This window comes from Geotrypetes seraphini, chromosome 2, assembly GCF_902459505.1.
Source record: "Geotrypetes seraphini chromosome 2, aGeoSer1.1, whole genome shotgun sequence".
Classification (NCBI taxonomy): domain Eukaryota; kingdom Metazoa; phylum Chordata; class Amphibia; order Gymnophiona; family Dermophiidae; genus Geotrypetes; species Geotrypetes seraphini.
Window position 1 is genome coordinate 424,641,324 of NC_047085.1, and position 16,024 is coordinate 424,657,347.

The window sequence follows — 16,024 nt, forward strand, 5'->3', positions numbered from 1 at the left end:
TATCTACGCTTTGGAGCGGAGCATTTAGCACTTTGGGTACCGCGGCTTAGTAAAAGAGGACCTGTCTCATATGCTTTAAGACTAATATCACAGATTATTTTGATAGCTTCCCTCTGAGCCAATGTCTGTTTTTATCCCTTAAAGGTATGGTCTTCAGAATTATAAACAGATCTCTAAATGAGATTTCACCAAATATTTGAATAGAGGCCCCGTCACCTTCTAATCATTACACTCCTACCTATCCAAGTATCCTTATGGCTTTTGTCATCACTTTATCTGTTTGGTCACCTTAAGATCACCCTTAGGCCCTGTTCTAGAGATGGGAATAACTAATGAGATAAATAAATTTAATGATGACACAAAGTTGTTAAATTGCAAGAGGACTGTAAAAATTGCAAGAGGATGTTGCGAGACTGGGAATCAAAATGGCAGATGATGTTTAATGTGAGCAAGTGCAAAGTGATGCATGTGGTAAAGTGGAACTCAAACTATAGCTATGCAGGGTTTCATGTTAGGAATCACCACCCAGGAAAAGGAACAAGGTGTCTTAATTGAGAATACATTGAAAATCATCAATTCAGTGTGTTGTGTTGGCTAAGAAAGTAAATTGAATGTTAACAATTATCAGGAAAGGAATGGAAAACAAAGATGAGAATGTTATAACGCCCTTGTATTGCTCATGGTGTGGCTACACCTTGAATACTATGTGCAATTCTAGTCGCCTCAACTAAAAAAAATATATACCGTATTTGCCGGCGTATAGGATGACTGGGCGTATAAGACGACCCCCCCAACTTTTAGTTAAAAAATAGAGTTTTGTGTTATACTCGCCGTATAAGACGACCCCTTCTTCCGCACACCTTCTCTACCACCCCGGGTGCAGCACAGCCGGCCAGGTCCCCTTACTTTTGTGGCACTTCCCCGACCGACCGACAACAGCCCCGGTCCGACAAACCTCCCTGCCCTTAACCGCGAATCTAAATTACCTTCTTACAGCTGCTGTAAGAAGGTATTTAGATTCGCGGCTACAGGGCAGGGAGGATTGTCGGACCCGGGCTGTTATCGGTCGGTCGGGGAAGTGCCACAAAAGTAAGGGAACCTGGCCGGCTGTGCTGCAACCGGGGCGGGGCGGCCGCCCCTCTCTCTTGGTAGCCACTCGAACCGTGAGGCTACTCTCCTTCTCCTTACCTGCCATGCCTGCAGCACAGAGCCGAACGGAAGTCTTCCCGACGTCAGCGCTGACGTCGGGAAGACTTCCGTTCGGCTCTGTGCTGCAAGCAGAGAAGGTAGGGAGAAGAAGAGCCGCGCGACTGAGTACATCCAGCCCCGCAAGTAAGGGCATGTAAACTGTACCCGGCGTATAAGACGACCCCCGACTTTGGGGAGGATTTTAAGGTACTAAAAAGTCGTCTTATACGCCGGCAAATACGGTATATAGTAGGATTAGAAAAGGTACAGAGAAGGGTGAGAAAAATGATACAAAGTAAGGTTACCAGATTTTCCATTTGCAAAATCTGGATCCCTAGACCCGCCCCCAGACGCACTCAGTTTCACCCGCCCCAATCCCACCCCAGCCCCGCCCCAGGCTGCCTGCTCTCATTGGGCAGGATGTGGAGGAAAGTTTTTCAAAATCCAGACAAAGTGCTGGAATTTGAAAGTCCTCCGGATCCCTGGATATGTTTTCAAAAGGAGGCCATGTCTGGACGTCTGGTAACCCTAATAAAAAGGATGAGATGATTTTCCTATGGGGAAAGGATTAAGCGGCTAGGGCTCTTCAGCATGGAGAACAGAAGGCTCAGGGGAGATATGATATAGATCTATGAAATACTGAGTGACGTGGAAAGTGTAGATGTGGATTGCTTGTTTACTCTGTCCCAAAATACTAGGACTAGGGGGAATGCGATAAAGCTACTAAGTAGTAAATTGAAAAACCAGAGAAAATGTTTCTTCACTCAGTGTGTAATTATACACTGGCATGCGTCACTCAACATGTAATTACATAGTAATATATAATAACATCGTAATTGACGACAGATAAAGACCAGAATGGTCCATCCAGTCTGCCCAACCATACACACTCTATAAGTTCATGATTTAAATTAAATTGTCCTTTTTCTGAGATATTTCTGGGCCAGAAACCCAGAACTCTGCCCGGTACTGTGCTTAGGTTCCATCTACTGGAGTCTCCATCAAAGCACCCTCCAGCCCTTCTAAACCAGTGTTCTTCAACCGTCGGTCCGTGGACCGGTGCCAGTCCGCAGAAATTTCCTGCCAGTCCACAGGCCGGCACGTGCATCGGGCCCCAGACAGTGCTCTTCAGCTGCCGGTCCACGTTGCGATCGATGCGGCATTGACTTTGGGCCAGCTTCCTCTTCCTCAGTGCTGCAGTGCACAAAGCCGTGGGCAAAGGCTCCTACACACGTCCTGCGCCTGAACCGGAAGCCTTCTCTCTGATGTCAGAAGGAAGGCTTCCAGATGAGGCGCGGGATATGCGAGGAGATGCTGCCCATGGCTTTGTGCACTGCAACACTGAGGAAGAGGGAGCTGGCCTGAAGATAACACTGGGGGGCAGGACAGAAGGCAAGGCACAGCATGGAGGGAGGGAGACATCAATGGTAGGGGGAATGATTTTATTTTTTAATTTAGTGATTGATTTACATCCGCTGTCTGTTCAGGAAGAAATGCATTTGTTTCTTTTCCTCTGGGGGTTGTACTGCATGCAGAGTCTCGCATCTTAGGGTTTGATTGTATATATTAGTACTTTTAGTTTTTGGTCCCGTATTTGCATGGGGTTATCTGTGTTCTGGTAGGAATGAATATTGAGAAGCATACAGTGTGCTTTGTGTAGTTTAATTTTGTGGTTAACCCTTATGTGTTGTTAATACGATTATACTGTTTATGTGTATACATGAAAAATGAATGGAAAAAATGGTGTTACAATTAGTACTATTATGGGGGGCGGAATCTGGGGCGGAAATGGGCGGGGTCAGGTCCACGACTTAGCCCAGTGTTCTTCAACTGCCGGTTCACAAAATAATTATTTTATATCCGCTGGTCCATAGGTGTCAAAAGGTTGAAGAACACTGTTCTAAACCATTTTAGCCATCGAAGCCCTCCCCAGCCCATCCTCAACTGAATGGCCACATACAGGACACAGACCGTACAAGTCTGCCCAGTACAGGCTTTAGTTCTTCAATTTATACCCATTATTTTCTGATTAGAGATCCTCTGTGTTCATCCCATGCTTTTTTGAACTCTGTCATCGTTTTCCTTTCCACACCACCCTCTCCGTACAGAAGAATTTCCTAACATTATTAAGCCTACCACCCTTCAACCTCAAATTATGACCTTTGGTTTTACTATTTTCCTTTCTTTGGAAAATATTTTGTTTTGTATTAATACCTTTCAAATATTTGAACGTTTGAATCATATTTCCCTTATCCCTCCCAGTCTCTCCTCCTATGTCTTTTGGTGTATACCTCCTACCATTTTTGTCAACTTTCTCTGAAACACTTCAAGTTTTCTTATATCCTTTGCCAGATAAGGTCTCCAAAACTGAACACTGGGATTTGTTGCCAAACAATGTGGTGAAAGCAGTTAGCTTAGCAGGGTTTGAAAGTGGTTCATAAGCCACTATTAAAATGGACTTTGGGAAATCTACTGCTTATTCCTAGGATAAAAAACATAAAATCTGTTTTACTCCTTGGGATCTTGCCAGGCACTTGTGACCTGTGTTGGCTACTGTTGGAAACAGGATCCTGGGCTTGATGGACTTTTGGTCTGTCCAAGTATGGCAACTCTTCTACTCGTATGACTAGAGTACAAGGAAACAGTATGATATGGAAGAAAAATAGAATATAGGGGAAAAAAATTGAAAGTGAGTTTAGCAATAAACAGTTATTTACCTATAGAACAGCCCCCTTTGAATATTGCTCTCCTTTTCTGTAGGAGAAATGAGGCGTATTGGGGCAGAGGTAAGGGTTGGGTGGCTGAACTACATTTAATGTATGTGGGGTACAAATATCTCTCACACTAAGACATAGGGTAGGTCCCATAACTGACTTTCAGATTGATGAGCACAAAATACTAACAGAGCTGCAAGCTACCCAAGGACAATGAAAATAACCCCTTATAACATGAACCATGGAGAACTGAGGGAATCTAGCCAGTCATATTTCTGATATGAGCTGGAGTAAATATATTTATGGCAGAGGCCTTTATGCAACAAATTAAACCCACCATGGTACATGGGCTTGTCGTGCCACTGGGGCTTGCACCCATGTGAGAAGCTGAAAGCTATGCCATCAGTAGATTCACTACGAGCAGGGCCTTCCAAGGCAGACAGGTTTCAGCGGAGATGCCAGACTAACGACGTACCACCCATCTAGGCAGCAGCAGATGGAGCAGTTTTGGAGGTGGAGGATTGTGTTTGATGTGACCACGGCAACAACATCGAATTTATACTGCGCTGAAGAAAGGCACAGCGATCTACTTCTGTATTTTGCCACAAGACCATGATGATGTTCATCAAGTCGCTATCTCTCGAACACGAGTCGTTAACACCTAACATAACGTTACACCCACCTAAGAAGGGAATCTCTGGTTGTAGGTGAGAAAGTGAGTGGATAATAAGAAAGCTCCACTTACTATTTACTTCAAAATTTCTGTATCTGAACTTAATAGGTTCTGTAATATTTGAAAATAACACAGATAGCATCTAAATGTCACCTTTTGTGACAGATTTAGAAAAAGTAATCTGGTTGCTGTTGACCTCCAAGAGACAAAAACAGCCGGAGGTGGACCAACCAATTATGTCATCAAGAGAATCATCTGTCTTTTCCTATTACTTCATATTTTTTTTTCACACCAGTATTTTGCTGGTGGTGATAATTTGCTCTTATTGAACTGTTTGCAAACCTCGCAGAGCCTAAAGAATATTGGCATCTCATGAATGACTGACTCTGAGCCCTGGAGTGCCGGATCCATTTATGCTAAAATGATTGGAAAGTTGCCACTTGCTGCCAAATTTAAGAGTATATCAACTTTGATAGAGAAACAAATGACACTTAGGTCAGTAATTGTTTCCTGTGATACATCCTCTAAATTGATATGTTTTAATCACCCAGATAGTACAAAAAATGACAATAGACGAAAATATTCAGGTCTGTAAAAGTATACATTTATTTGAAAGTACTTGTATGATTCCTTGAATAACCAAACACCATACAAATACAATACAATGCAAGGTACTTATTTTCCACATCTACTGAAGGTTAAAAGATAGTTATAAAATTATATATGAGGGGAAAAAATCCCTGAAGAGACAACAAAATTAATAATGATAATCATACAGTCATAAACTTTTGGGGATTAATATTCAGACAATAGTGCTTAGTATTTTGCAGACCACTGCTAGCATTATACCCAGAAATGCCAGGCAATGTCCAGGCTTCAGTATTGCATTTCCAGGTTTGTGGAGCTGGCTAAAGCATAGCTGGTTAAGTGCAATATTCAACACTTAACCAGCTAATCAGCTAATCAGAATACTGAAATGGTAGAGATATGATGGTAATACTTGTCTACAATACAGCTTATCCTGTAACCATGGGGCCAAGTGCAGATATTAGATGGGTGGTAAAAAGTTTTCTTTGGGATAAACAGATGGGAGGCTAAACTCAAGGCAAATTGGTTATATAGTTAAACATGTATAAGGAACTGATTTAGTGAGTGTGTGTGGTAAAGTAGGGCTTGACAGGTCATGGAGTTGGGAGATCACAGTGTCCTGACAATGTTGGACAGATGAACCCATAAGGATTATACAGTCTTAAACAATGAGCTCTCAAGAAGCCATGGGACATAACTAAACCTTGCAAAATCAGATCAAATTTTGAAATTTCAGCATTTACAAATCTCTGAATCCTTTCCATAGCCTTGGATCTAACAACATCCTGCAAAACTCCTTTGGGACTGATTTGAGACCGTATAATGAAAATGTAGAGAAAATAACACTGAATCAACTGTAAAACTGGCTTCATTTGCTGAATAAGCTCCATTCCTTTAATTCAGTGTCTCGCAAACTTTTCTGACCAGTGGCACACTAAAACCAGTGTCTCGGCCAGAAGGCACCCGGAAGTTGACGCGATGACATCATGCACATGTGTAGATGAATGAAAATATCAAAAAACTGGACTAGTGCATAACAATTTCAATAACAATGCTTTCAATTTTTCATGAGTATGCCTCAGCCCCACCACTCCACCGCTGTGCTATCTTGTGACTGCGTGGAGATTTATGTGGCACTTCATCATCGGCTGCTCATATATTTTTGATTTTTATAGAATCGTGAAAAATCCTTCATATATACTTGAATACTTAAAAATGTTTTTCTTAATATAAAGAGTGGTGTAAATACTTAGCTCTTATCAGCCAACGTCTGGGAGTCTAACCCGACATGTTTCGCGCCAAATGGTGCTGTATCAAGGGTCTCCCTAAATACAAATTTAAAAAGACAAACAGTTATCCATAAGCCCCCCTGGTAGACCATTGGATCACTTATAAACATAGGATCGACGAGCTGAGATGGCGTGTCATTAAAAGAGTTATTGGGAGGGACGGTGGGAAAGATCATAATAAACTTAATGAGAATGAGCAGAGGTTTATCTTTTCATTAGATACTGTAGCACCTTCTGGCTTGAATGCTGAGATAGAGTGGATGTCTCTGGTAGGTTAGTGTTCCATCCAATCAGGCCCTGGGGGGAGGTGCAGGGATTATGAATGACTGTAGTTTTTTACTATATATAACCCGAGGCTAGACGCCGCAGCCATCTTACTCTGAGCAATACTATGAGTCGGATGACTAGCACGTACTCGGTAAGCACACATTTTTTCTAGTAATAAATGATATTGAAGGTGTAGGTTTTGAGGGACAGTTACATAAAACTTATGGATAACTGTTTGTCTTTTTAAATTTGTATTTAGGGAGACCCTTGATACAGCACCATTTGGCGCGAAACATGTCGGGTTAGACTCCCAGACGTTGGCTGATAAGAGCTAAGTATTTACACCACTCTTTATATTAAGAAAAACATTTTTAAGTATTCAAGTATATATGAAGGATTTTTCACGATTCTATAAAAATCAAAAATATATGAGCAGCCGATGATGAAGTGCCACATAAATCTCCACGCAGTCACAAGATAGCACAGCGGTGGAGTGGTGGGGCTGAGGCATACTCATGAAAAATTGAAAGCATTGTTATTGAAATTGTTATGCACTAGTCCAGTTTTTTGATATTTTCATTCATCTTCACATTTTGGGACTGGTACAAGCATTTACTACTTTAGCCATATTTGAGGAAGCTTTATCATGCACATGTGTGACATCATTGCATCAACATCCGCGCATGTGCAGAGGCCCTTCTGGCCACAACCCCACTGTTACAGGGATCAGGGAGGTGCGGGGAGAAGAGGAGAGACACCAGTCAGGAGGAGAGTCAGCTGTGCTGGCTGACTTCCTACAGGACTCTCCTCCTCGCCAGTGTGTCGCGGCACACCAGAAATCTCAGGAGGCACACTGGTGCGATACACTGCTTTAATTCAACAAATATTACCCCCTTCCCTCTTTTCAGTGAATAAATAATTTGGAGTTGAATCTTGCAATAGATACAGAATGTGTCTGCATAATTTCCCTGCACTATTGAGTTTAATAACCTTTGGTTTTCAGATCGCAAATATCTATTTGGTTTATAAAGCGCCACAACTTTCCAAAAGTACCATGGTGTTTGATGATAAACAGTTTGATGGATCACAAAGATGACCTTATGTTGCACCTGAACTAGAACTGGTAACCAGTGTCATTTCTTTAGACGTGGCGTAATATGTGCCATCCTGTTGACACCCAGTACTAGCCTAGCTGCAGCATTTTGTAATAATTGCAATGTTCTCCCTCTCATCTTAGTAATTTCAAAGATAGAGGATGTTACAATAGTCTAACCTCGAGAGAACCATCTCCTGCACTACAGTTCTAAAGTCAGAGGGTGAAATCAGCAGTTTCAAGCGATATAGTATGTGAAGTTGGCTAAAACATGCCTTTACAGTCTTGTCTGTTTGCAGCTTCATGGGCAGGCCTGAATCCAAAACAACCCCTAAGACAGCCATTTCTTTTTTCATAGGCATCAATGATGCTTTTATAAAGGGGAAAATTATATATACAGCATCAAAAATTAGGCACTGAAAAGATCAATGCTGAGCCCCTATTCTATAAAGGATACCCAACCTAACTGAGCACTGGACTTATGCCTGATAGAAACAGGTGCAAGTCCAGCACCCAAAGTTAGGTGCGGATCAGCACTATTCTATAAGTTGGCACCTAACTTTTGGGAATGACCATAACTCACCAATGCCCCTCCTATGGGCATGTCCCCTTTTGGGTTGTGCGTGGGATAAGTTAAGCATCAAGTTTTAGAACAGCATGCTGGGGAAATCCACACACAACTTCAATCAAGCACCAATCAAGTGACTAACTGGTGCCCATTACCTCATTAAGTTGCATGTGGATCTGTTCTCTGTGTAACTTCCAGCACCCATCTTTGGGTGACATATAGAATCTGGGATTAAGGCCCCAATTCTGTAACCAGCGGCTAAAGTTAGGCACCTATTTCGGAGGCGCCCACCTAGATAGGCTCCTATCTAAATTGAATAACAAGCTCAATTAAGCTTTTTAATCAGCTCTGATTGAAACATAGGCGCCTATCAAGAAAGCGCAATTCTATAACAAGGCACCTGTAAAAATTTAGGCGTCCTTCAAAAAAATAGGTGCTATGTATGCTAGGCGTGGGCTTGGCTACGTGTTAGGCGCCTTCTTACAGAATCACTGCTCTTAAGCATGCTTAAGCGCTCACATAGGCGCCTAACTTTTAGTTGTGCCTAAAGCTGGCCTATTTATTAGGCGCCTCCAAAATAGGTGCCGCTCAGCATGATTCACTAAACAGTACCCAATGTTACTTGAATCACACTGAACAGTGCCTATATCGGCGCCTAACTTTTGAGCGCTTCTTATAGAATTTGCCCTTAAGTGCCTTTTTGGCCCTTTTATAAAATCAGCCCCTATGTGAAGCATTGGCAAAACTCTGCTGCTACAATTTCATGTGCAAATAGCATGGGTATGTCTGTGTGTGTTAGATACCATCGACGCGGTTCAAGTCCTAGCGACATGATGAGTTAAAGATCCAAAAAGAAGTCCGTCAAGTGCAAGTCTGACAAGATCCTCAAGTGTCATCCCCATAGTAGTTGTCAACATGTCCAGCCACTTAGTTGTAGGCCGTCCTCTTTGCCTAGTTCCTTCGATCTTCTCAAACATGATGTCCTTCTCCAGTGATTTCTCTCTTTTAACAGTGTGACCAAAATAAGACAGATAGTCATAACTTCATCATGTGCGCGTTAAGTAACATATCGGCTCTGATCTCTTCCAAAATCAATTTGATAGTTCTTCTGGTAGTCCACGGCACACATAGAATCCTTCTCCAGCACCTGAGTTCAAATGAGTCAATCCTCTTCTATCTTGTTTCTGTAATGTCCAGTTTGCATTCGTAATTGACCATTGAGAAAATGAGGGCATGGACCAGTCTGATCTTCATTTTAACTGTTATTTTCTTGCCTTTAAATACCTTATCAAGAGCCTTCATTATGGAGCAACCAATTGCTATTCTGTGGAGTATTTCTTCCCTGTTTGTTGCTTCCTTTTTCACTAAAGGGCCCCAAAGATTGCTTTCAAACTCAAAATCTTCATCATTTTCCATGTTCATAATCTTTGTTTTATTTATATTCAGTTCTATTCCCATGTTATAACTTTTAGCTTTAACTTTTTCCAGTAGGTACGACATGTCTTCTTTACTACTGGCAATGAATGTTGTGTCATCTGCATAATGCAGGTTGTTTATATTTTGACCACCAACTTTAAAACCAACACTGTCTTCTTCCAAATTTGCTTTTCTGAAAATAGTTTTGCCGTAAAGATTAGACAAATCGGACAACAAAATGCATCCTTGCATTATGCCATGTTTTATGGGGCAAAAGTCAGTGTTACCATGTTCAGTTCTCATTGCAGCTTCTTGATTTTAATAGAGGCTCTTTATCACATGAATTAAATATTTTGATATTCCTATTTGCACTAGAGTTCTCTATAGTTTATCGTGAACACAGTCAAAAGCTTTGCTATAATCAGTGAAGCAAAAATATACAGGGTTTTGAAATTCTTTACCCTTCTCTCACACGTATAAATCCTCTTTTATCTTGGGATTGCCCATAAATTACCTAGAACAAGATTTGTCTGTGTAATTTTTTTTCCCGATTCCTAAAGCTCCTTTGTGTAAAATGCTATTGTGCAATTTACAGTACAAATAGCTCCATTAGACAGTGAAGTGGCCTGAGTAATTATGCATTTGGCACTGTATTATGTGCATTCCTGAAAAGAAATCTTGAAATGGCAATATAAGCCATTAAAGCAGTGTTAAATCTGATTAAAATTTAATATGCTGAACAGCCACTTAGTTTCTTCTATGAAAATCACATTATCTTGATGATTGTATATCTGATTGGAACTGTTTATTAAAAAATGACACTATTCAAGTCTATAAATTCACCTCTGTTTAATATTAATGCTAATATTATCTATATGTTCTTGCAATAAAACCTGTTCAGTATTTTTTTTTAAGATGCTTGCGGGTTCAGAAATTTAAGTAAGAATATTCCAGTTCTCTTTTGTCCTCTTGCAGTAATTTTTGATTACTTATAGGACCAGGTATTGTTAACTATCCACTTTGGGGGTAATACCTGTCCTGGAAGCTACATAGATATTTATGCCCAAGGAATTTTTTAGAAGAAACAAGGAAAAGAGTTAAGAGGTCTGAAAAGTCAAATACCCTGCCACTCTGAAGCAAGGAGAGTGGTAGCCTGCCATCTCAAGCTTGGGCCTAGTTCTCTCATGCAAAGGTAGGAATTTAATGAGTTAAGTAAAATGATTAATATAGAATCATTTTACTGCAATTAATCATTTTAATGAGATCAATCATTTTTAATGCACTGGAACATCCAGTCCATGGCTCCTTCATTTAATTCCCATGCTCTTCTTGCAGAATATCTGCTTTTTCCAGGCCCCAATATACCACCTCCTTCACACTTCAATTCTCTCACTTTTCTAACTCAATAGTGAGAGCTGTCTTACCCACTAAGAGCAAGAAGCCTTCCTACCAGTTCCTACTCTGATGAACTGGGAAAGGGGTTTTTTGGGGTTTGTTTTTTTTTTTTCACTGAACCAAATCAAACTATTGAATCCTTTTACCCTGTTACCCCTCTCCAGACCCTGCCCCTTTGATCTCCCTCCCAAACCCACAATTCCCTCTACCTTTTGTTAATTTTGTCGCCCTTCTCTATACCTTTTCTAATTCTGCTATATCTTTTTTGAGATATGGTGACCGGAACTGTACACGGTATTTGAGGTGCAGCCGTACCATAGAGTGCTACATTGATAAATATGTTAAAAAGCAGCAGTCCCAGCACAAAAGCAGCGGTCCCTGATCAAAGAAAGTTTTTTTTTCGTATTTTATAGATTCACCTGATTTCATTAGAAAATTATCGACCATAGGAGATGCCTCGGATATAACATATATGGTGAATTAGAAGTTGGTGCAGAAGATTGACCTCTCATCAGCACTTATTTGGTTAGCAAGTTCTGCTAACTAGAAAAGTACCTTGGAATAGTGAGTATTTACACTTTGCATAGTTCTGTAACTAACCTGTCTATTTCTTTTAGTACCTGAAATTGAATTCAGTCACTTTTTTATATATATCTATATATCTATATCTATATCTATATATCTATATATATATAAAATGAGTAATGGGTTTTGTCATGGATTAACAACCAACATACTAGCTTCAATGACTAGAATTTTCTACTGATTTTAAAATGAAATTAGAACTATGCTCACTTACTTAATTTCCAGTAGTGGACAGTGATAAAGATTAAATCAGTTTCCCCCTCCAGATGAGGACCCTTGCTGAGTCAGAATATCTGCTTCTGAGATTATTAAAGCCTTTCAGACATCAGTCTTTTCATCCACAGTGGTTTTCATGAATAAATTACGAAAAAGTATATTGGCACGATGGCCTTTTTTCACTCTATAATTGCTTTGCAGAATTTAACTCAGAAGACATGGACCAAACGTTTAGCAAAATAAAGAAGACCTTAGTTATATTCAATGCTACGAAAGTTTTATTTTTCTCCTGAAAATTGAAATACTGATGGCTAACATAAAGTACAGTGTTGTGTGAAATATTCATAGGATGAGCATGATAAAAAAAATAGTATTATATCAAAGAGTACACCAACAGGAGACATTTTCTGATCATTTGCTTTGAAACACTGGAAAAACAGAACACAGTATAGATATATATTTAGGGCCAGATTCTATAAAGAGCGCCTAATGGCAACTAAGTTTTGCCTAAAGTTAAGCGGGAGTTAGGTGTCTAAACTAAATGGTTAATGAGTGATTTAAGGGTCTTCACAAGTGATAATTGGCAGATGGACGACCTAGGGATGTAGATGCGAGTTTTGAGACATGTCCACAATTCTGTGGGCGCCCTTCGGGAAAATCTGCGCCTAACCATTTAGGCATCGACATGACGTAGATGTAGCATGGGAGAGACTTCGATGTGGATGTCTCTTCACTCATTAACATGTATGTGGGTGCCATAGTGTGTCCATCTAATGCTGAAATTGTAGGCGAACGAAAAGTAAGCCTACTTTCAATGTGGTTTGGGTTTCAGATAGATGTGAGTTCTATGGATGGAATTTAGGTGGGCTTTGGACGTTCTCAATATGATCATCTATATAGGGTTTAGGGATTTTATTTTTGTTTTATTAAACTCAAAATATATTTAATAAGCCACCACATAAACAGGGCACATCAATACAAACATATTGCATGCCAAACTTACTAGTTTTCTGGCCAAACAGCAATGTTATTTGCTAATTAGAGCACATGAAAAACACAGCTTTCTAAAACACAGCTTTCTAAAAAAAAACCCTTTTTTTTCTCACTAAACAGTGCTCCAATGAGCTCATTCTTCAAAGATATGTAACCACATGACATAAATATATAGATTGCACAGATAACTTCATTTGTAAATGGGTAAAAACAGAAAAAACATAGCATGGCTTCTAGTTCATTGCAAATGAAGTCTTGGCAGCCATCTTGAAAATCTTCAGAGCACAGGCAAGATTCACACTAACATGTATGTAGCTAATGTGTAAACCGCATAGTTTTATGCAGTATATAATTTGTTAAATAAATAAATACTATTTCATTAATAGTGTGCCTCTAAAGTCACCCTGTGTGAGTACTAGTACCTTTTTTTCTACAAAAAAGCACGGATATTGTTGCAGAATTGCCATCTTATTGCATGAATTAGTGTAAGGTAACTGTTATCAAATACCTGCCATTGCAAATGCTAACAGTGTCTCACTTCCGGTTCACCACACAATTGTTTCCCACATACTCACCTTTATAGGACTCCCAGGAACCCCTGAAGAAGACTTTTTGTCGAAACGCGGACCGTATTGGTCCTTTAAGGCTCTTATGTGGATATTTTACTTTTATGTGGATGGAATTATTTTATGTGGATGATTTTAGTGTACCTTTGGAACTTTGATACTTTCAAATAAAGTCCATTTGGGAACACCGTCACTCCACAGAGTTTTTTTGGTTTTCTCTGGATATTAGGGAGAGAGAACTGGAGGGGTTGTGGGTTGGCCAATGGGCATGGACTGTGCATTGCAGTTAAAACACAGTCACATACCATAAACTGTATATGGTATGTGACTGTGTTTTAACTGCAATGCACAGCCCATGCCCATTGGCCAACCCACAACCCCTCCAGTTCTCTCTCCCTAAATAGATAGAATTATTGCACAGTAAAGAGTTTTTCTGTGCATTGATTACAGAAAGAAGCTGGGAACATCCCTAACAATTACTGCACATGCTTTGCAATTATTTTTTAGTATTGGCCTAGTATGTGAAAGAATTTTCTCTGAATAGAGAACAGATAGTGTTCTTTTTTTTTAACAGGAAACATAAATTGAAGTAATATTTTACATTCTTTAAAAAAATTAACTCCCAACAATCTGTTTCAATTAGTACTAATGCAGTCATATTTACTATTTATAATTCATAATTGTGATGTTTATAATTTAGATTTGAAGTTAATTGGAGCTCTTTTGAAGACTGCACATGTGGAGGGGCATTTTTGATAGGACGTCTAAGTCAAATTTAGACATTTTGGAAATTGAGTAGAAAAAATGTCCATTTTCAAAACAACCAGATGTCTATCTTTTATTTTTTGAAAATGACCTATGTAGACGTTTTGTTTCTTAATATGTCTGTCTTTTATGACCATTTTCAAAAATAAAAATGTCCACATAAAAAATGCATAAAAGCAAGTTTTGCAGACGTACTCAACTAACTTGTCTGATCGCGACAGAGGAATTGCCATCAGCTGAACTAGTTTTGGGGATTCCTGCCAGCTCAGGTGATGGGGATTCCCCGTGCCAGGATCAGCTGAACTGGCAGGGAGATTTTAAGCCAATCAGGGCCTAAGGCCCGTCCCACTGCATCCCAAGATGCATTAGGAGAAGGAAGGCCCACATTCTGAGCACGTGGCCCTATAGACAGGAGGGAGTGGGCTTCTCTCCTGCTGACTTGTCATCCAAAGGTACGGGGTATCGGGGTATGTTGGTGGGGGGGGGCTAGGAATGCTGGGGAATGTGGGAGGGATGTCGGGGGCAGGATCCAGGAATGTTGGGGATGTGGTGGGGATTTTTAGTGCTCCAGGGATGTTGGGAGCAGGTATCCAGGGATGTCAGGGCATGTCGGGGTCCAGGGATATCAGGAGGATGTTGGGGGGAGGGGTATAGGGCTCAGCAGCTCTTTTTTTATTTGGTTAGTTTGGAGGTGTACTGGAGGGGATTGGTGCCTGTGAGGGAGGGTGAGAGGGCGAGAGGAATCTCCCTGCCAGTTCAGCTGATCCAGGCAGGGGAAATCTTCATCAGCAGAGCCGTCAGGAATCCCTGAAACTGGTTTAGCTGATGGGGATTCCCCTGCCACGATCAGCTGATGGCAAGCCCTCAATATACTGTTTTCCCTCCATCTTTGGTGGTGGGAGGGGGTCGTGACCACTGGGGGAGTAAGGGGAGATCATGGCTTCATCCCTCCAGTGGTCATCTGGTCAATTTGAGCAGCTTTGGGGCACTTAGACCCAACTAAAACAGGTCTAACTGCTGGTGTCTAAGTTCAATCGAGGATGACCTAGGAAAGCTTTGATTATCACTGCAGGACTTCCAGGTCTAAGCCAGCCCGATGTCCACCAATAACACACCACCCAACATGATCTTTTGAGTTCTGGACACACAGCAGATTGGAAGGGCTACTGGACATCCAGAAAGTCAGTTTCAATTATCAGCACTTGGATGTCCCGGCTATTAGGGCATCCAAGTGTCGACTTGGGCTGGATTTTTGACATTTCAAAGTTTTGATTATGAGCCTCACAGGCATGGACTGTACTGTTAGGATGTTTCTGAAACAATGTTAGATCTATCTCAGTAAGAACCCTATTCTTTACTGAATTATTGTGCATAATGGCTCTCATTAAAACTAGAAAACCATTTTTCACCACCTCCTGCAGGGTCAGCTGTATAAAGGTGATCATGTAAAGTGCTAATCGTTTTATTTACTGCAACATTCTTTGCTTGATATCTTGTTATTAAAGAGCCCTTTAACCGTGCAGTTAAGAAACAGAACATTCACTGGATGCATAATAAAAACATAAATTATACAAATAATTTAGATAACATCTTTTTATTTCATTATTTGTTTGTTCGATTTATTGTTAAGCATGGACTTTGTGTTTATATTTGCCATCCAGCAGAAACTTTGCACATACTTCATCTTGTCAGACAGCTTGGTTTGCTT